Source organism: Puma concolor, chromosome B4 (genome assembly GCF_028749965.1).
Source record: "Puma concolor isolate L17-30 chromosome B4, mPumCon1.1.hap2, whole genome shotgun sequence".
Lineage (NCBI taxonomy): Eukaryota > Metazoa > Chordata > Mammalia > Carnivora > Felidae > Puma > Puma concolor.
The window spans coordinates 2,630,144-2,652,288 of NC_141673.1; positions in this window are offsets into that span (position 1 = coordinate 2,630,144).

The following is a 22,145-nucleotide window of genomic DNA, read 5'->3' on the forward strand; positions in this document are numbered from 1 at the left end:
GAGTGAGCTTGTAAAACATGCATCGCCAATCAAACATGAGGACGCCTTATGGAAATTATTATTCTTTATTTTTGCCTGTGTCCCAGTTGACCATTTGTCCATCTTTCCACTCTTGGTGGGAAGAGAAATGATTTACAACCATAACCAGTTGGTGAAGATGTTAGAAAATCTGGAACCCACCCACACTTCCTCAGAAGGTTACACGCAGAGTTACCAATGACCCAACAATTCCACTCCCAGCTATGTGCCCGAGAGAAATAAAATCCTATGTCTATACAAACTCTTGTATCCAATGTCCATGGTGGCATTATTCATAATAGCCCAAAGGTGGGTCAGCCCAAGTAATGAAGAGATAAATAATGTAGTGTATTCATACAAAAGACCGTAAGAAAAAAGAAAAGAATTATAACCAATTAATGTGGGGTGTTTTTTTTTTTTAAGTTTTTTTTTTAACGTTTATTTATTTTTGAGACAGAGAGAGACAGAGCATGAACGGGGGAGGGTCAGAGAGAGGGAGACACAGAATCCGAAACAGGCTCCAGGCTCTGAGGGGTCAGCACAGAGCCCGACGCGGGGCTCGAACTCACGGACCGCGAGATCATGACCTGAGCCGAAGTCGGCCGCTTAACCGACTGAGCCACCCAGGCGCCCCTTACTGTGGGTTTTGAAAGTCACTTTACCCCCTTCCAATGAGAAGCATAAATCCTTGTGGGTTTACAACCGACTCAGGTTCAATGTGAATTATTTTGTCCTACTGGAACAATCAGCAGGGAATCCATGGAAGGCGCTCACCTATTCTGCTGCCAGGAGCCCAGGGAGGCTCTATGCTATGCAGCCAGGAGGGGAGGGTGCCCGGAAGGGAGGAGGTGGTGGCCAGGAACCATCCCCCCCATAGCTCTAGATCACAGTCAGACCCGGCTGCCCCCCAGTGGGGCTCCAGGGCATTGCCCACTGTGACAGGTCCTTCCCTGGACCTTCTTTTACTGTCTTCCTTGACTGACCCCTCTTCCGGTCCTGAAGACAGTTGTCCCCCTCCCCAAACTGCTCACCCACTCCCGTGGGAGTTCCAGCAGGGACAGGACCTGTGGCCGCCACAGCAAGGAGGTGCTCCTTTCCTGGCCGTGGGAGGACTTCACCACTGGGTCCTCAAAGCTGTCTTCCTCGAGGGATCTCCGAGGCGGTCCGAAGGCCAGGGGGGCCCTCAACACCTCTTATTTGCCGCTGTGTATTTCAGCAATCACAAGGTGTTACTGATTGGCGAATTCAAACGCATATTGTCCTTAATTTGAGGTTAATTATAGATAACATTTCAAAGGAGGGAATCTCATTAATTTTGATTTGCTTCTAACAGTATTAAAGCTCGCAGTGGAAGACTGGCTCAATTAAAATGGAGCGCGTGGGGCGGGGGGAGTCCTGTTCTTGCTGCATTGTTAGTGCACTTTATTAGCCATGGCGAGCCAAGAAGATGCTGGTGGGGCCTCCCCAAAAACAACAGTGCGCTTCACCAGAGCTCCCTCGCCGGCGCGGATCCGCTCACACCGCGTGACCCCGGCCCCGCGCCTGCACCTGAGGGATGTTTCCTGACCTTCTGTGGGGTGAACGCACGCGCAAATGGGAAGCTAGGTGGGTCAGTGGTGGCGGGAGGTAAAAGGGGCCGTGGGGATCGCATCATTCGTGCGCTGACTCAGCCGCAGTAAAAGCACAGAGCTCTGTCCTGGGGTCAGGCTCTTGGAGGGAATCACAGCGTGAAAACAGGGGAGTCAGCGGCGGGACCTCAGGCGTGGATCTTAAACCAGGGTGGGCGGGCGAGGTGCGCCGGGGGTCAGGGAGGACCCCTGGGGGAGGTGATGCTGGACCCCACGGCCAGGAGGAGGGCCAGGTGTGAGCAAGCCTAGGCCAGCGGGTCTGAAGGGAGTTCAGAGCCTGGGGGCAGCCCCATGGTGGCAGGACCAGCGTGCCCAGGGACCAGTGTGCCCAGGGAGAGACCACCGGGGGCTTCAAACAGCTGTGAGGCTCAGAGATCTGGTCACATATTTACTTTAGACGTTTGTGGGGAGTGGGTTGAAATCAGACAGGAGGGGTCGGTGCAACGGCCTGCAGTGTATTAAATACCCCTCAGGCGTAAGAAATTTAGATAAAAATCTTTTAAACTTTTAAAATTGTTAAACATCTCATAAACACAGACGCGCATACTTAGGTTACTTCCTCTTTTTCCGGAAGACTGTAAGCCCACCCGTCTCTGAACAGCCAAACTCAGAGCCCCTGCTGAACAGAGGGTGTCCTGCACTCTTGTGAACACCTCCCCCCCGCCAGAAAAGAATGTTTCCACGTTTTCGATGATGCCCACAGGGTGTGAACATTTCTACAGCTCTGTTATTTGCTGCCAGACCGCTTTCTGAGCGAATTGTACCAATTTACAATGTTACCCGCAACCAATGACTATCAGCGTCCACACACCCTCCCCCCCAAAAAGGATTTCGCTAATTTCAGAGTTACTTTCTATTTGTGCGCAAAGTCTCCATCAACTCCCTCCCGCCCTCCACCCTTCCCATCTCCCCCCTCCTTCCCTTCTGTAACTAGGAGGCATCCAAGGTGGGGGGGGGGGGCTCAGAGAGCAGAGGAAAAGGTGGGGCCCAGACCTCTGAGCCTCCCCTGCCACATGAGAGTCTATCTTGTATGTAACTCAGGAGCCACCGATGCGTTTGAAGCTGGGAGCACGTCTCAGTCCGCTCCAGCCGCTGTAACAGAGCAGCACAGAGTGGGCGTGGCTTGTTCACTTCCCACGGTCCTGGGAGCTGGGAAGTCAGAGATCAAGGCACCCACAGGCTTGGTGCCTGGTGAGAACCCACGTGTTGGTCCACAGACAGCCATCTTCTCGCTGGGTCCTCGCCTGGCAGCAGGGTGACAGAGCTCAAGGGGTGTCTTTACCAGGCACTGGTCCTACTCACAGGGGGTCCACCCCAGGACTCGCTCGCCTCCCCAAAGCCCCACCACCCAACACCATCACTCTGGGGGTCAGGTTACAACACATGAATCTGAGAGGGGTGCAAACAGAGAGTGGCTGGATTGGAGGTCATCGTGGCTGTCCTGGGGACTTCCAGGTCGAGGGCAGAGAGAAGAACCCCCAAGACAGAGCCCCATCAGTGAGGGGGGCTTTGCCAGGAGATGAGCAACTCTGGACAGAGCCCAGGGCTGGAAATCAAAGTGAAGGGGTTTGGGAGATAAGGCGGGGCCAGATGGACAGAAGCTGAAGGAAGGGTCAGCGAGCAGCTGAGGCCAGCAGGTGTCTGGGGACAGATGTGTGCCTCTGGAGCGTACCAGGCCCCGAGAGGAACAGACACAGGGGCAAGATGACATTTCAACCCTCCCTGTACACTTCCCTCACTGCCTCTGCCCAGCCCACTCTTCTTCAAAAGGAGTCTGAGCTGCCCCAACTTGGCCCTGCCCTGGGGCGGCCGCAAAGGGCATGGGGGCCAGGACACGGTGTCACGCTCTCCTCTTAGCACAGTGTCTGCATCCTGAGAGCCGAACTTCTCTGCAGTGGGAACAGAGCCCTCCAGCCTGGGCGCTGAGACCGTCCAGAAGGGAAGTGGGGGACAGAGCTCCAGGGCTGGGGAGTCGGCGGGTCGGCGGCCATAATGAGCGGCTTTAAATCTTTATTCTAAGAAACACACCAGCCACAAACAGATCCAGAGTGGTGACAGCAGGGCTAAGACAAATCGGGAGTAGAAAATTAAGTAGCAATCAACTTATTTGATTTGGGTATATATTTGTGACAAGAGAACTAAATCGTATATTGATCCCAAATAAGAGAAAATTCAAGTTGGCTTTTTTTTTTTTTTTTTTTTTTTTTTTTTTTTTTTTTTTTGGTGCACAATACTTTGGAGCCTCAGCCAGAAGGAAAAAACACAAATAAAGGAAGCAGGGATAGTCGACTCCGAGTTAGAAGGGCCCCATGGTGTTTGCATTGATTGGATAGATTTTCCACTTTATTTTCTTGGAGGGAAGTTCATTTTATGCCTTTGCCAGTTCAACCAGCTCAGCCAGACCCCGAGGATCCCTGGGTGGGAGGGGTGTTCAGACAAAGGCCGCCACAATCGATCAGGTCAGTCAAACCTGGGAGAACACGGCTCAGCTCTGCCTCTGGGTCTCGGGAGGCTCCATCAAGGAGGCTACAAGTGGTCTTGACCTGGAAAGATAGGTGAGCATCCAGCAGGAAGAGAACGGCCCCGGGATCCCAAGCAGAGGAAACAGCTGGAGCAAAATGGTGGCTTGGAAAACGAGATTTCGAAGGTACAGAAGCAGGGAGACATGATGTAGAAAGGCAGGCGGTGGCCAGCCCAGGGGCTCTTGGCATCACTCAGAGGATGATAGATGCCCCTCCTTTATTCCAAAACGCTTCCCAAATATACACCTGGTGGCGACCCTGTGTAAAAGTGGGTACGGTTTCTGCCTCATGGAGCTTCAAGTCCGGTTGGGGCGGCTTATGTTAGAAAGCATCACGCACAGAGGCGCCTGGGAGACTCAGTCGGTTGAGCGTCCGACTTCGGCTCAGGTCATGATCTCATGGTCTGTGAGTTCGAGCCCCACGTCGGGCTCTGTGCTGACCGTTCAGAGCCTGGAGCCTGCTTTGGATTCTGTGCCTCCCTCTCTCTCTGCCCCTCCCCTGCTCGTGCTCTCTCTCTGTCTCAAAAATTAACATTAAAAAAAAGAAGGCATCACGCACAGTCATATGCAGGGATGAAGGGTGTAAGTGGTGTGAGGGAAAGAGCCAGGGGCCACAGGGAACAAGGCCAGAGGGAGCGTGCACAAGTCGGGAGTTTCCCAGGGACGCAGACAGGCAGGCATTGTGTCCAAAGACAGAACAGAGGGGAGGGCATATGACGTTAAATCAAAAGGTAGTTTTTTTTTTTATTTCTTCAAACAACAGACTTTAGGGAGAAAGAAAGAGCTCGAGTAGATGTAGAATTATGACTGCAACAGATCCATTAATTGCAAAATTAAATTCACTCTTGATATCAAAGCCTGTTACAAAGCTACAGTAATTAAGAGTATGGTCTGAGCATCAGGATAGAAAAGACACAGAACAAAAGGGAAGATGAGAGTGGAAATGACGATAAAGGTGATGTTTCAGATCCAAGGAAAAAAAGGAGATTTTTTTTTTTCTCAATCAGTATAATTAGTGTAATTGGTTAGCCTTTTAGGAGAATGTTGAGACGGATCTGTCTTCTACACTTACAGCAAAATAGATCCCAGATGAATTTAAGATCTAAAATGTTTTTAAACGCTCAATCTGTAAGGCGATATTTACATTTATTTATTTTTTAATGTTTTATTTATTTATTTATTTTTTAATTTTTTTTAATGTTTGTTTATTTTTGAGACAGAGAGAGACAGAGCATGGACGGGGGAGGGGCAGAGAGAGGGGGAGACACAGAATCCGAAGCAGGCTCCAGGCTCCGAGCCGTCAGCACAGAGCCCGATGCGCGGCTCAAACTCACGAACCACGAGATCATGACCTGAGCCAAAGTGGGACACTGAACCGACTGAGCCACCCAGACGCCCCTGGAGATATTTACTTTTATAATCTATGAAGCAATTATGTTTTTATAATCACTGGGCAAGCAACGCTTGTCTGCACTGGTCTCTTCTGGCAAATCTAGACCCACAATCGGAGATTGGACTATGTCACAGTGAGAACCACATAAGGGACATAAAGACCATGAACAAAAGTTAGAAAGTAAATGACCTGGCCCACAAAGCATTGCTTTGCTTCATGTGTGAAGAGATCCCACAAACGAGGTACAACAAGAAAGACTCCAACAGAAAATAAGAAGAGTGGGGGGCTTGGCACCCCTCAAAGCAACTCTTACAATAATGAGTTAAAAATTTCCAAATACAGGATTAATTATATTTATCTTTATACACCCTTCAAGCAAGGTAATAGTGTGTATGCGCTAAAAATGATCATGTGAGAGGCATTCGTGACATGCTCTAAGGGATTTTAAAAATCTGCTTATTAAATAACCTGGCGTGCCACCATTCTTGTTTAGAATTTTTGTTAAAAAACTCGCCCCTCGGGGCACCTGGCTGGCTCAGTCGGTGCAACATGCGACTCTTCATCTTGGCGTTGTGAGTTCGAGTCCCACGTTGGGTGTAGAGATTACTTTAAAAAAATAAAATATTTTTTTGGAGGCACCTGGGGGGCTCAGTCGGTTAAGCGTCCAACTTCAGCTCAGATCATGATCTCGTGGTTCACGGTTTCAAGTCCCGCGTCAGGCTCTGTGCTGACGGCTCGGAGCTGGAGCCTGCTTCAGATTCCGTGTCTCCCCCTCTCTCTGCCCCTCCCCTGCTCGTGCTCTGTCTCTCTCAAAATTAAATAAATGTTAAAAAAAATTTAAAAATTTAAAAAAATAAAAAAATATATTTTTTAAAAAATCCCCCCATGTATCTATATCTATCTATATGTCATATCTCTACCTCTGTGTCTATCTCTCTCTTCCCTATCTGTCTACCTATCATCTATCTCATCAAAATTGTAATATATTCTTAGAAAAAAATAGTAGGAAACACCACAATCCTTACAGTTAGAAGTGTTATCTTTGATCTTTGTTTTCTTCTTAGACTTTTCTATATTTTATGTATTTTTTGTGATAAGCATAAAATACTTTGAAAATCAGGAAAAAAAAATAAAGCTACTTCCAAGGAGGAGGCAAAAACACGATAGCTCACATAATAGTCTATAAAGGATGACCCCACTTCTGTTTTTTTTTTTAATTTTTTTTTTTAACGTTTATTTATTTTTGAGACAGAGAGAGACAGAGCACGAACAGGGGAGGGGCAGAGAGAGAAGGAGACACAGAATCTGAAACAGGCTGCAGGTTCTGAGCGGTCAGCACAGAGCCCGACATGGGGCTCGAACTCACGGACCGCGAGATCATGACCCGAGCCGAAGTCGGACGCTTAACCAACCGAGCCACCCAGGCGCCCCCCAACTTCTGTTTTAAGTCCATGTGTTTCCGCACGCGCGGCTGGGGGACCGTCCCTGGCTGTCGGCTGTGGCCGCGGAACTTCAGGATGATGAGTACGTTTGGGGTTTCTTTCGTCCTGGGATCCTGCGCTGGCTGAGATCTTCACCGTGTGTATGCAGGACTTTAGAACACAAGCAGAAAATGTCATGAAGTGTCAGGAAGTGTGTGAACAGGGAAGGCTAGCCAGCACAGGGACAGCAGAGAAGACGGGGCTCCGCGGCCTCACATGCCCTGCCCCAGGTGGGGCAGAGGGACAGGAGGTGAGGCCCACCCCACCGTCTGGGGCCCACGCCACCCCAATGCACACACTCAGCACTGTTGCTCAGGGTCCCTTGGCCTGACTTAGTCACTGCAAAGGGTGCTGGGAAATGTAGTCCAGTGGGGCTGCCGCGAGCCAGCTGTCATCCCTGCACCTAGAAGGGGAGGGTGAGTTTGTTGGACAGCTAGCCGTCCTGGCCACCAGGAGCAGCTAGGGAGGGGGCCCTTCACACTCGGCTTAGGGTGAGGGCCTTGTCCCAAGCAGCACCCCCACTTCCCTCCCTTCCCTTGCACCCCGAGAATGCCTTCGCCAACAGGCGGCTTAAGTAAAGTCTCTGAGCATCTCAGCGGGCCCTCGATCCTCCCGCGTTCTGAGCAGCCTGTCCACAGGGAGGGGTGTCCTGGTTCACACTGGATGGGAGGTGAGCCTGCAGGGTGGGCTCTGTCCCCGGGGGAGAGGGCTGCAGTCGCCCCTCTGTGCCCAGGCTGCATGGTCGACCCTTCCGTTGAGGGCAGCTGCTCACAAGCCCATTCGGACCCACGCAGCTTTGTCCACAACAAGCCGGCATCGAGTCTCCATCTGTCTGCGTTCTCGTTTCCTTTGTTATTTGCGTCCAACCTCAGGAGGGGGAGGAGGGAGCGGTGTCCGTCCGCCTAAGAAACTGTAGCTTTTACATTTCATCTCCGATCGCAAGGTGCCTCCAGAGGTGAACGTACACTCACCCACACACGGCCTCGCCGCACCATCGCCCCAGAGGACAGGGTGGGGCGGGTGGAGGGACCGCAGGGGAGGGTCTCGAGGCCTTCCCATGCCAGGCCCTTTCCGATACACAGTGCACAAGAGGCTTGCTCTGCTCTGGCCCGCCCGTCACAGTGCCCATCCAGGAAGGGCGGGCTGTGTCCAGTTTGGGGGGATTTTTTGTCTTATCGAGGAATCCCACAGCTCAGTGCGGGCTGGCCTTCGGTCCAGGCGAGGCCTGCAGGCCCCGCTTTCCTTCGCTGGTTTGTCCTCAGGGCCCGTGAGCCTTCCGCACTGCAGCCTTCTTCCTGCACGATACTTGGTCGCCTCCCCCATTCTTGCTGTCACCCTCCACTCAAGCACACGTGCCATGACCCTTCGGGAGCAGGCGGGTTCGATTAGGCCTGCTTAACAAGAGCCAGGTTCCTTTGGGTCTGGAGTCTGGGGAGAAAGCACAGATTCTAGCCACTCCCTCCAGTGGCTGAGAAAGACCAGGGCCTGCCCGGTGCAGGGAGGGGGCCCGCGGGGACGACGTCATCCAAACTGCATCCCCGTGTTGCCAAAGGGCCTTCAAATAACTCATCTCGCCGGATTCCTGAGGGTTAAGGAATAGTTATCACCTACGTGTGATCAGGACCAGAGCTGGTCCCAGAACCTCCCACCCAACCCTCTGTATTAGTCATCACCTGCTGTGTAACAATCACCCCAAACTTGGCTAAAAATAACCACAAACAGGGATCATCGCACCGTGTCTAAGGGTCAGGAATTCGGGGCCGCGTGGCCGTGTGGCTCTGGCTTGGGGTCTCTCGGATGCTGCTGTCACCGGGAGGCCCCGCTGGGGGTGGGGATCTGCTTCCGAGGCCGCTGGCAGGAGGCCACCCCACCCCTGACCACGCGGGCCTCCCCCCCGGGACTGCCGGGTGTCCTCACGACAGGGCAGCTGACCTCCCCAGAGCCAGGGCTCCGTGACCTGCCCTTGAAAGTCACATGCCCTGGCCTTATTCTCATTCTGTTTGTGGGAAACTGAGTCGCCAACTGGCCCACATTCAGAGAGAGAGGAACCAGGCTCCCCTTCTTGACGGGAGGAGTGTCCGGGGATTGTGGACAGCAGGTCAAACTTGCACACTCTCTGTGGTTCGCTCTGCGCCACGGCCCAGCGCGGTCCTTCTCAGACGCGAACGCGCGTACAAACAACGGGGTTGCTGTCCAAATGCAGACTCTAAGTCAGCAGTTCCGCCGGTGGGGCTGACTCAGCTTTTTCAAAGCTCCCGGGGGATGCTAATGCGGCTGGTGCTGGACCCACAGCCCAACCGGCAAGATTTACAGGAAACAGGGAGCCAACCAGAGATGCCGGGGGTGGGGGAGGGGGGTCGGAGCGCAGCGAATGCCCAGCTGAGGCTGACGGGCGGTTTTGTGGGCTAACGATCAGCGTGATCTCAGGTGCAGACCCCCATCCCCTGACCTTGACCGCAGGCCACGTCTGAATAGCTTTGCCTCCTGGCAGAGTTCGGGGTGAGCCTCTCTACCTGTTCCCAGGAGCATTTCTTCAAGGCTGTTCACACAGCCCCGGGTTACAGAGATCCCTGGCCAGGAAAAGAAAGCAGGACAGGGGTCCGGCTCAGGATGCTAGGCCCCAACTCCCGAGACCCTGCCTCAAGGGCTCATGATGCCTCCCACCCCGCCCCCCCCCCACCCCGCCCCGATCCACTGCAGACAGGACTCAGATTCTGCCCACCCTGTCCCAGGCCTTTCTGTCTCTGTCCCTGCATGGATGCCCAGCTCAGGCCCAGGAGCAGGATAGGAGGGGCGGGCCCCAGGGCTGCTAGGCTTGGGCGTCCTGGGCAGTTGCTCAGGGCTGAGCAATTCTGGAGTGCCAGCATCGGGAACCCGTAGGGGACACAAGGTTTAGGAGAGGGACATAGCGAACCCAGAGGGGACACAAGGCTTAGGAGAGGCTCATGGGCATCAGGGTCTCTGCAAGGCTGGTTCTAAGGGAGCAGAGGTCTCAGAGGGGAGTTTGGCAGGGAGGCCCATGACAGTGTCCTCAGGACGAGATCCTCAGGGCAGGCCGGTGCCCAAGATGTGGACGAGGCTCCAGCTCTGCCGAACGCTGTCCTCAGAGAGCAAACCTGCAACATGGGATCGTGGGAGTCCCTGTCCAGACCCTCTCACATGCGAGAAAGCCACCCCAGCACCGCTGTAACCGCTGTCCCCTCCCTGTGTCCTCCCTACGTCAAAGGGAGCCATGATGAGAGGCTTTGTCACCACATTCCCATTGCCTACAATCCCCCCTGGTAGGTAGGGGGTGTCCTGATCCTGGATGCATGCATCCCGTTGGTCTCCAGTTTGAAAAGGAAGCACATTGGGGCAGTTGGGTGGCTCTGTCAGTTAAGCGTCCGACTTTGGCTCAGGTCTCGATCTCACGGCTCGTGGGTTCGAGCCCCATGTCGGGCTCTGTGCTGGTGGCTCGGAGCCTGGAGCCCGCTTTGGATTCTGTCTCTGTCTCTCTGCCCCTACCCCGCTCACTCTCTGTCTCTCTCTCTCTCTCTCTCTCTCTCTCTCTCAAATGTAAAATAAAACATTTAAAAAAAACTATTTTTTTTTTTAAAGAAAAGAAAGCACATTCACAGCAGCGTGGGTCACTCACAACAGCCCAGACGCGGGCCCGCGGGCCGGTGAAGGATACACAGAATGCAGTCTGTAAAACCATGGCATATCACTCGGCCTTGAAAAGAAGGAAATAGTGGCACAAGCTACCATATGCACGAACTTGAGGGCACTGGTCTCAGGGAAAGAACCCAAACACAAAAGGACAAATCCTGTATGACTCCACTCGGAGGAGGCTCCCGGAGGAGTCAAATCCTCAGAGGCAGAGAGCAGGGGCTGGGGAGGGGGTGGGGAGTGAGTGTCTAACGGGGACAGAGACTCAGTTCTGCAAGATGAAGACAGTCCCCGAGACGGACGGCGGTGATGGTCGCACCACAGCGTGAATGTGCTACAGAACCACATGCTTAAAAACGGTTTAAAAGGTAAAGTTACGTCCTGTGTATTTTACCACAATTTTTAAAAACTGGGCAGGTCTGGTAAATAAGGCGGGCTCTCCAGGAATAGCGTAACCAAGAAGGGCCGGGTCATCACCCGAGATCCTTTATGAGGCTGGGGTCACCTTTTCTGCGCACCAACCAGCCCGGACTGCAAAGCGGTCCCGAAGTGTCCCCACGCGTGCAGCCGGGTGGCCCCCTCATACTCAAAAATATTAGGGTGCAGATTTTACTTGTCTGCGTCTCAGAAGTTAAACGCCCACCGGATTATCTGCTAGAAAACACGCAAAAGATGAGACGTGACCTGTGGCTAGAACGTGGACACGTCATTGGAAGATGAGGAGAAAAGGGAAGAATTTAACGTGCGTTTCTTCTCTAGTTTGATCAACAAATAATTGTTTGACCGGAATCCGGGAAGATATGTGTCTTTGTAGATTTTGACAGACACATTTTTAAAATATAAAAGGTATTTTTATACGTAAAGAAGGAAAAAGCAGCATGACAGAAGGCAGAGAGCCAGGCTGGTCACCAGGCGAGTGGTGGGCACACAGGCCCGGAAGGGGTGACGCCAGCCACGCGCCCCAGGGACACAGAGCAGGTGGTTCATACTCACCCACCGCGACAGGCCCCGCTCCCGCATCTTCAGTGGCTGTCCCGCGATCGCAGGAAACCTCCAAACTCTCAGCTGTCTTTCCAAATCCTCTTGTCCAGGTCTAGCCCTCGGTGCGAGCACGTGGGTCTCTGCACGGCCCCCACACCAGGCGCGTGTCCCCACCACTCCCCTCCTCCCTCCCCAGTGCTACGGGCGGGCACCATTACTCACCTGTCCCAGACCTCAAGACCTTCTCAAGGGCACCTCTTCCGGGCAGCTGCCGCCCAGGGGGACGGTCCCCTAGGACATTCGTCTCCATGCCGTCTCTTGGGAAGCTCCAGGAAGGTCACTGTCCACATGACCCTGGGAGGAGACCAACAGCCAGAGCACCTCGAAGTGTGTCTTGAGCACAGCATCGCCCCTGCCCCTGCCCCTGCCCTGAAACACCTGGTTTCTAGGTGTTCCTACTGCCATGATCGTCAGGATGGGGTTGAATTGCACCTTCCCCAAAAGTCACACGTTGGAATCCTAGCCCCTGGGACCTCAGAATGTGACCTTATTTGGAAATAAGTTTGTTGTGGAGATGCAATTAGTTACGAGGATGTCACGCTGGGTGAGAGTGGACTGCTAATCCATATGACGGGCGTCTTTGTAAAAGGGGGAAATGTGGACACAGAGGCCAACACACAGGAGGAGAGGTCCACGTGGAGGTGAAGGCAGACGCGTCAGGACGCCACGGGATACCCGAGACCGCCAGCAAAGCCCCAGGAGCGGAGAGAAGCCTGGGACAGGGTCCCCCTCGGAGCCTCAGCGGGAACGAACCTGCCAACACCCCGTCTCGGACCTCCAGCCCCAGAACTGTTGAGAATAAGCCCCACCTTCGGAGTGTGTAGACCTCCCTTAGCCACGGGGCAAAGCAGCGCGTGGACAAAGCCTGTGTCGCGGGCACAGAGAGCTGGGGGGCGGGGATGCGGCGGGTGTAAGAGCATCCCCTTCCAAACACCAGGGCCAGGCTGGCGGCCAGCAGCCAGCGGACGAGCCCGGGAGACCACAGCACAGCCCCGTCGCTCGTTCTAACGAGTCTCCAGACTCGCCGGGTGTTTCCAGCCTTGCTGCGCCCGCTGGGACCGCCCTGGGCACGTAGGTCCTTTCTTGGCCTGGCCCACCTGCACCAGACGACACAAACAGAGGGGGCAGCGCTAGGCCTGCAACTGGGACCTTTCTTTCCTGCCCCCTGCTGTCCTCCCCACCCCCACCTCCCGTTCCGACGCTCCCGGGAGCGCAGCCGACGTGGAGGAGAGGTGGGTGACCACTTCGCCTCTCCCTGCACCCGGGTGTGGAACTCACACACAGCCCAGTCAACATCATTGCCAATGTCTAAAATTCGCCCCGCGAGAAACACCCGTTTCCCTGGAACCTGGAGGGGAGTCGCCCGCCCGCCGAGTCCGTCAGCCTGGCAGAGCTGGCGGACGGCCCTTGGATTTGCTCCTGGAAGAACAAATCAGGAAGGAGCGTCAGAATCCATCCGACCCAAGGGAGGCTGCTTGCCCAAAGTGGCTCAACAGAGGGAAAGCTCCCATTTGCAGGGCTTTAAGGCTCGAAAGTCACGTCCACAGCCTCCCGTCTGGTCCCCACTGTAAGTGCTAACGCATTGTCGCAAAGGAGGATCAAGGACATGCCACCTTGCGTAAGAAGAATGGAGATCCAGTCCCTCCATGTTGGCATGAGCAGTCTCCAGGTGCAGACAGGTGGAGGGGCCTGGGGCCCAGACGCTTCTCCGAGTCTCACCCCTTCCAGGCCTCCCACTCAGTCCACGGACACCCACTCACGGCCCCAGAGCAGCCTGGAGCACCCCAGCCCAGCACTTCCTGGCTGGCCCCACCCGGATATACAGAAGCAGGTGTTCCCAGGCTCAGCAGTAACAACCAGGGAAACAACACCCACCATCAACCCACTTCTTTCCCCGCATGCGTTTTTGTAAGTTCGCCTTGGTATCTCGGCCCTGTGAGCTGAGCCTGGTGCATTTACATTCAATGGGATTACTGTTATGCTTGCAATTTTCCTGCTGTCCTATTCTAGGTTTTATTTTGGCCATTGTGTTTAGTTTCTTCCCTTCCCTCTCTCTCTTAATTAGATAAAATTTCTCTTTTCTGTTGCTTTCGATGCTATATATTACATTCTGTAAAAGCTGTGCCATAATCTTAATATACATAATGAATAAACACAATTCAATATGTATTATTTTCCTAATAATACCCACAGATGCTCAGTATTTCCTTCCTTCTCCCCATACACCATGGAACTCAGCCCACTTTACCCTTGAACACCCTCCCCAACCGCCCTGTTCTTGTTATCGTAGGTTAGTTTTCTTCCAGCTCTTTTGGGGAGAAAAGACACAGCAATTTACTGTCGACAGTTAAATTTGTCGCCTCATATTTACCCATTTATTCTGCTTTTATTATTGCATATTGGACCTCAGGTCCACAGAATCGGACTAATCACCATCAGCTTCACTCCTCCAGCAGATGTCATTTTCTAAAGTTGGCCACGTGGTCCTACCTCATCCTAGAGGACGAGCTGGTGCTCTTTCTACCGTTGGCCCACAGGCGGGACCTTGCTCCTCCCTCTGAAACCCGAGCACGCCTTGTCACTGCCTCCCCCAGCGAGAAATGTTCCTGCTCTCTCTGTCCACGTGATGCCTCTCGGGAACCTGGAGCTGGCATGTAGCACTCCGGCCACAATGCAGCCACCATGTGACAGCCCATGCAGAGCCCACGTCGATGCTGCGTGAGGGGCCCCGGTGTGCCGGCCCCTGGTTGTCCTTGCCTTCCAGATGAGGCCCCAAACATTGAGAAGCATGGACGAACCTTCCCACCGTGACCTATCTAAACTGGCCCACAGAATCCATGAGAATCACGATTGCGGTCTGTGCTACTAACTTTGGGTAAGTGTTCAGGCAACCATTGTCCCTGGAATGTACCTGGAACAGTCAATAGTCCACCGTGGCCCTCTGCTACTTAGTTATTTAATTAGCTACTTGTAAAGGTGTAATATTCATACCCACTTTCTAGAACACAATCTAGGACCTTGACAGCGACTGGCTTGTGTGTGGTCCACTCACTGCTGCCCCATGGCCTGTCCTCCCAAGGGAACCACCATCCTGAATCCCAAATGTGCCATTCTGGGTTCTTCTTGTCTTGCTCTACTGCATCAGTAGGTTGTTGTTCATCATGGCGTACAGCTTTCTTTACAGTGAAAGAAAATAGTTTTCTTCTGTTTTAATGTTCCTTTTATTTTTGAGAGAGCACAAACAGGGGAGGGGCAGAGAGGGGGGGACAGAGGATCCGAAGGGGACTCTGCACCGACAGGCTGACAGCAGGGAGCCTGATGCGGGGCTCAAACTCAGGAACCACAGGATCATGACCTGAGCCGAAGTTGGAAGCTCAACCGAGTGAGCCACCCAGGCGCCCAAGGGATCCTTTCATGTGCGGGTCTCTCTGAGCTCTCTGTCCTACTCCAGGGCAAATCTGTCTACCCCTCCAGAGTAAGCCCATGGCTGAACTGCTTCGTCATGACCACGCCTGATTTATCCAACAGAGCAAGTCCTCCCTGCTCTTCAGAAGTGGTCTGGTATTCTCGGCCGTTTTTCTCTTCCATGTTTCCAATGTTTCGAACCATCTTTAAAATGTTATTTGAAAAAATGCCTGTGGGGAGTATGATTTGAATTGCAGTGAACCTTTAGATCAGACTGGGGTGAGTTCCCATTTTATCATCTTGTCTTCCTATCCATGAAGACACTATCCTTACATGTATTTCGTCTTCCTTCTTATCCCTTAACAAAGTTTTTATGTTAGAGTCATTCAGAATACTCAGATTCTGACACTCTCAGAGATGGTATCTTCTCCTTAATTACGTTATGCATTTTTTACTAATATTACATTAAGCCATTTAAGCTAATCAGTCTAATTGTTTCTGATAATCAATGCATGGATTCTTTTGGAATCTCTGTTTAAATAATTGTGTCATCTACAAATGACAGTTCTATTTCCTCTTTCCTGTCCTTTGTCTCACAGCTTTTTCTTATGTTAATACATTGGCAAGGGTCGCTAATACAATGTTAAAGAGAAGTGGCAATAATGTGTATCCTTCTCTTTCCTGACTCTAAAGAATGTTTCCAACATTTCCCACTGTAAGATGGTGTTGACCCCAGGTTTGTTATATTCTTTTGTAGGTTAAGAAAATTCTCTATTTCTAATTTACTAAGAGTCTTCCAAATGAATGGTTGTTGAATTTTATCAGATGCATTTTCTGGGTGTATTGAGAAGACACATTTTATTTAATTTGTTAATTTAATAAGTTACATATATAAATTTGCCATATTAAACCATCTTTGCACACCCGGCATAAATCTAACTGGGTTGTGGTGTGTTATGTATTTCACACACTAGTGGACTTGATTTTCTAGTATTTTATTTAAGACCTTTGAAATATATTCATGAGTTAGTATCAGAGTTACATTGACATCACAGGAGAGGTTAGAAGTATTCTTTTTCTTTGTTAACTTTAAAACCACTTGGGGATATTCATTAGTTTTGTTTTGCTTTGTTATTGTTTTTTATAGAAAGATATTTAAGTGCTTCCATTTCTTTAATAGTCATCAGACTACGTAAGAAGGTTTTTTTGTTGTTGAGTCAGTTCTGAGATGTTATATTTGTCTAAGAAATTTTTTACTCCTTCAAAATATCAAAACTATTGGCACATATATATTGATAGTTTCCTCTTAGTCTTTAAATTTCTATTTATCTATATTGATTTCTCCCATTTCATACTAACATGGTTTGATTGTGTCTTCTCTCTTCTCTTGAAAAGGCGTATAAGAATTTCAACCATATGATTATTTTTTTCCTAAGAAATAGCTATAGTATGTAGATTTTCTCTATTGTGTTTCTACTTTTATTGACTTATATGATTACTTTAAGATCTCTTTCTACTTACTTTGTATTTATTCCTTATTAATATAGAAATACAATTAACTATTTTATAGGATTTTTTTCTTCTCCAGTATAAGTATTTAAGGCTAAAAAGTTCACGGAAAGAACCATACCATTTTTTTTATCATTCAGTTGTAGGTACATTTGATTCTATTGTGAGTTATTCTTTTATCTATGAGTTATTTAGCAGTGTGCATGTTTTTTTAACTTAATTATAATATCTAGATAGAGAAGTATATAAAATAAATGGTTTACAGCTCAACAAATTATTATGAAGTGCACAGATCCAAGTCACCATCACCCAAACAAACAAAAAAATAGCACGTTAGGTTCATTTATCGTCCATCACAGGCACTTAAAGCCCTTTCAAAAGGTAACCATGACCTGATTCCTAATCTCAAATTAGTTGCGGCCGATTTTGAACTTTATAGGAATGGAATCCTGCAGTACATATTCTCACGGGCCTGGGCTTTTTTTCACCTATCACTATATATATGAGATTCACGTTTGTGGATAGATGTGGCGCTGGTTTTTATATTTAATATGCATGCATATACAATCACCTATACTTACCACTATGTTTTTATCCATTCTACAGTCAATGAACATTTGGGTTATTTACATACATTTTGCTACGCACGTGTGTAATTTCAGTAGACTATACATCTAAGAGCAGGAATTCTGGGCACAGACTAGTGTTATGTTGTGTCAAGCTATGGCAGATTGTTCTGAGTACGATCGCACAAGCAAAGTATGAGAGTTCCGGTTCCTCCAAATCTTTGCTGGAACCGAATGGCTTTCATCTTCTAAAACTTTGACTATTGTAGTGTGTCTGGGGTCTTAGTAATGTAGTTTTAAGTGCATTTCCCTGAAAACCAATGACATTTAATCTTTTTTTTTTTTAACATGAAGTGTTTTCTCATGGCTTTTGAGTTTTATTTTCCCATCGAGTTCTTTTTTTTTCTAATCTAATGTAGTTCTTTATATTCTATGAATATGAGCTTTTTGTTGAGGATACATAATATTGCAAATATTTTCTTACTCTGGGGATTGCCTTTTCACCCTCTTAATGATCCTTTTGATGACCAGAACTTCTTAATTTTAATGCAGTATAATTTACCAGTCTTTCCCTTTGTGATTAGTACCTTTCAGTTTAACAAAGCTTTGTATATCCCAAGGTTATGATGCTATTCTTCTATAGTTTCCTCTACAAACTTTAGTGTTTTACCATTCAAACTTAGATACACAGTAGGTCTGTATGGTGTACAGGAAAAGAAAAATTTTTCCCTGTGGCTAATGTTTCCCCCCACTGTCCTACAGTGTCGTTTGTAGGCCTGTTTCTGGACTTTTTATCCTGCTCCATTAGTCTATTTGTCTGTCCTTGACTAACACCCTATTATCTTAACTACCAGAGCTTTATGATAAACTTTGGTAATCATTTGCTGTTCATATTTAATATCGTCTTCATTATTCTTGGTCCTTTGGATTTCCATGTACATTTTTTACACAGTTTATAAATGTCCTCAGAAAAATCTACTGAAACTTTTATAAGGACTGCATTAGATCTAGAAACGAAAGTGCATGCAGTGGCTATCTTTGCAGTATTTGGGTTTTCAGTGCATGAAAACGGCATCGCTGTTGATATGCTGGTGAATGGGAGACAACAGTTTCTCCAAGGGGAAATATGTGTCTCGCAGATTTGCCAATTTCTGAGCTGTGAATACCACCGCCGGCCAATTTCAAGCTACCATTGTGGATTCCTGGACACAGCCTTTGGAAAAGATACCTGAAATTGACTTTTCTGAGAAGTTAGGAACAAACCAGTGGTTATAGCCCTCCATTTATGTAGGTCTTTTTTTAATATTCCTCAATAATGTTTGTCCTTTTCTGCGTAGAGAGCTGCATGTTTATTCCTGGGCTTCAGATGCTCTTGTAAATGTTATTTTAAGTGGCATTTAAAATTTTTATTTTCTAATTTGTGTAGTATATACACAAGGCCACCCACCTAATGTAGAAAATACGCAAATACATAATAAATGATTCATTGATGTTACAATAGGGGAGAAAACAATATTTTCTGTATTTCCAGACTTGGGGACCATCTTAAAGAAATACAACTGATTTTTGTGCGTTGACCTATTTTCAAAAACAACTTACCAAAATCCTGCATTAATTCTAATAACTTATTTGCACTTTGTTTTGGATTCTTTATGTCTATGAATATTTTGTCTTCAAATAATAACAGTTTTATTTCCTGCTTCCCACTTACTCTCTACGTTCAGTTTGTCTTTCTTGCCTTTTTTTTCCTGGTTAAAAGTTTAATTAAAATATTGGCTGGAAATGGTAATAATTGGTGATCTTGTTTCCTTCTGTGTAATATGATAAGGTACAATTTTTCTGTAGTTTTCTTATGAATATACTTCTACATATTAAGGAATTAGCATACATTTGTTTCTAGTGTTTTAAAATCTTTGCATTACTTTTGTTCGAATTTTATCAAATATATGTGCTTTGGATTCTGCATCATGTAGCTTTCCTTTCCCCTGCCCACCCCCCCACCCCGTGTTTCCAGTATAGGACATGGAAATACTCTTTATCTTGATTAAGGAAAGAGTTGCATGACCCAATGTTTTTGTCACAACCCATAGAACTGTACATTTAAAAAGGGTGAGGGGCGCCTGGGTGGCGCAGTCGGTTAAGCGTCCGGCTTCAGCCAGGTCACGATCTCGCGGTCCGTGAGTTCGAGCCCCGCGTCGGGCTCTGGGCTGATGGCTCAGAGCCTGGAGCCTGTTTCCGATTCTGTGTCTCCCTCTCTCTCTGCCCCTCCCCCGTTCATGCTCTGTCTCTCTCTGTCCCAAAAATAAATAAATGTTGAAAAAAAAAAATTTAAAAAGGGTGAGTTTTACTTTTATATAAATTATGTCGATAAGTCTCACTTTTCAAAGAAAGTTGTTTCCCTTTAATATATCTCTATTTTTTGTTTGTTTCCTTGTTTCCTCATTACCTCTCATATCTCATAACCTGAGTTGGACAACTCATCTAGCATGGGAGTTGTTTCGCCCACGCCAAACGAGGGCTTGCGTTACTCCCGTTTCCTTGCTCCAAACGGAGAGGCAGTTCTCAGCGAGCATTTCCACTGTCCGGACCTCTCTGGGGGGCCAATTACAATTTCCAATTGGCCTGGGGGTACCCAGCCTCTTTTCCTGTGTTACCAGTTATGCAAATGTCCTGTCCCTTACCTGTTCTTTAGTCTCCGACTTCAAGTACCACTGGTAGTTTCTTCCTTGATGGTTGATCTACTCAGGCTTCCCTACATACCCTTGAGCTCATTTTGGTACAGCGCACCCATTTACAATGCCATTTGCCAAATTTTATTTACCATTTAATACATTTTTTTTTTAAATGTACAAAATTTTAAAAGTACATTCATACATCACTGTTGATGGGATTCTCATAGGACTTCGAGCTTTTCCATAGCTGTTCTTACAGACTATTTTTGTATCCAGTGATTTATTTGTGTTTCATTCTTTTTTTGCTGTTCATGTTTGCTGAAGTTTATCAATTTCACTGTCTTGGTTCCAGAGAGTAAGTCCTGAGTACATTTACCAGCTCTGCTGCCTTTCTATTTTCTACAGCACTTGTTTCTGCTTTTATCTTGATTATTTAATAAGCTCCCTGCTTCTGTAGCATTGTGCTTCTGTGGTTTTCTATGTTTTAATTAAAAGTTGCAGTAGATGGTTAGCAAAGCTGGCTGTCATGACTGCCCTGCCTGAGCATTGCCCCTGGGTGGTCCCTTCCTGCCCTGGCCCTGGGCTTGGCCATGCAATTTGCTTTGGCTGCTAGGTCGGTAGCATACGGGGCACAAGCAGAAATTCGGACATTGCTCTGTGTTGGGGTTCACCCTCTCCTTGCTGCACTTGGAACCATAAGACCATCGCGTGAATGCACCGAGGCTGGCCTGCTGGAGAAAAGCCACCTGAGAACCTTCATGCCCTGGCCAGCAGCTGGCCAACCACCAGATGTGTAATTAAGGCATTTCTAGATCAGCTATCCTTCCCACCAGCTGGCCACAACCCCACAAACGAGCCCAGTGGAGACCATCCATGCCAACCCTGTCAGAGGACTGACCCAGCCAGTGCACAGAGCCAAAGACAACAGCCGTGCTAAGCCACCAAGTTTGGGGGTGGTTTGTTATGTACCCAGAGCTACCAAAAATAACTGCCACATTTATAATGTTGTTTTCTGATAATAAGGTAATTCCTGGTTATGAATTTTCCTTTGAGGACTGTTCCGGCAGAATGCCCGAAGGTTGGGTACATGATGGTCAACACGGTCTGTAATTGCACTATGACTTTCGTTCTTCTCTCTTTCTTTGCAAACAGTGAGTTAAGAGAACATTTCTGTTCCATCTTTCCTTAGTTCAAAAGCTTCTGATTATTTTCTAGCTTTATGGTATTGTAGTTTGCAAAAGTAACCTGGACAATTTCTGCTTTTTGTAATAGATTCCTGTTTTCTTTACGGCTTAAGAGTTTGTCAGTTTTTATAAATGCCCCAACACCTCTGGCAAAGAATAGATATTCTCTACAGGATTCATATTTCAATGATTGATGTCTTTCCAGTCAACCCTTCTCAGAATGCATGCTTCATGGGGATGGGGTGGTTGCCTCTCCTGCACGGCTGTGCCCCGGCCCCCAAATGTGGCCTGGCACATAGTGGGTACTCAGTTAGCATGTGATGGATGAATGGACCTAATTAATAATGCCAATTAGATCCCACATTGCCTCACTATGATTCATTATTTATGATTTATTGTGATGATTGATCCTACTAATACGTTGGGAAGTGAAATAGATGTGCGATCTTGCTGCCGTTGTAGGATTTCCAATTTCTCCTTGTATATCTGGTACTGTTTCTTTTGCCAGTTGTATGCTATCTGTTGGTGATAAGGTTTCCTACATCTTTGAGGTTAGCTTTTATCTCTATAAAATCATAGGCTTTGTCTCGCGATGCATTTTTTTGCCATGAATTTCTCTTTGTCTAATATTAATATTGGAACTCCTGGAAATCTTCTGCCTGATCTATTGTTGCTCTTCTGGGGCAGATGGCTCAGTGACTACCCAAGATCATTTTCCCTCTCATCCTTGGTAGAAAGAAGAAGGAAGGAAGGAAGGAAGGAAGAAGGAAGGAGGAAGGGAGTGAGGAAGGAGGGAAGGAAGGAAGGAAGGAAGGAAGGAAGGAAGGAAGGAAGAAGGTGGAAGGGAGGGAGGAAGGAGGGAAGGAAGGAAGGAGGGAGGAAGGAGGGAAGGAAGGAAGGAGGGAGGAAGGAGGGAAGGAGGAAGGGAGGAAGGAAGGATAGGAGGGAAGTGAGGGAGGAGGGAGGGAGGGAGGAAGGAAGGAAGGAAGGAGAGGAGGGAAGTGAGGGAAGGAAGGAAGAAGGAAGGGAGGGGGAAGGAAGGAAGGAGGGAAGGAGGGAGGAAGGAAGAAAGGAAGAAA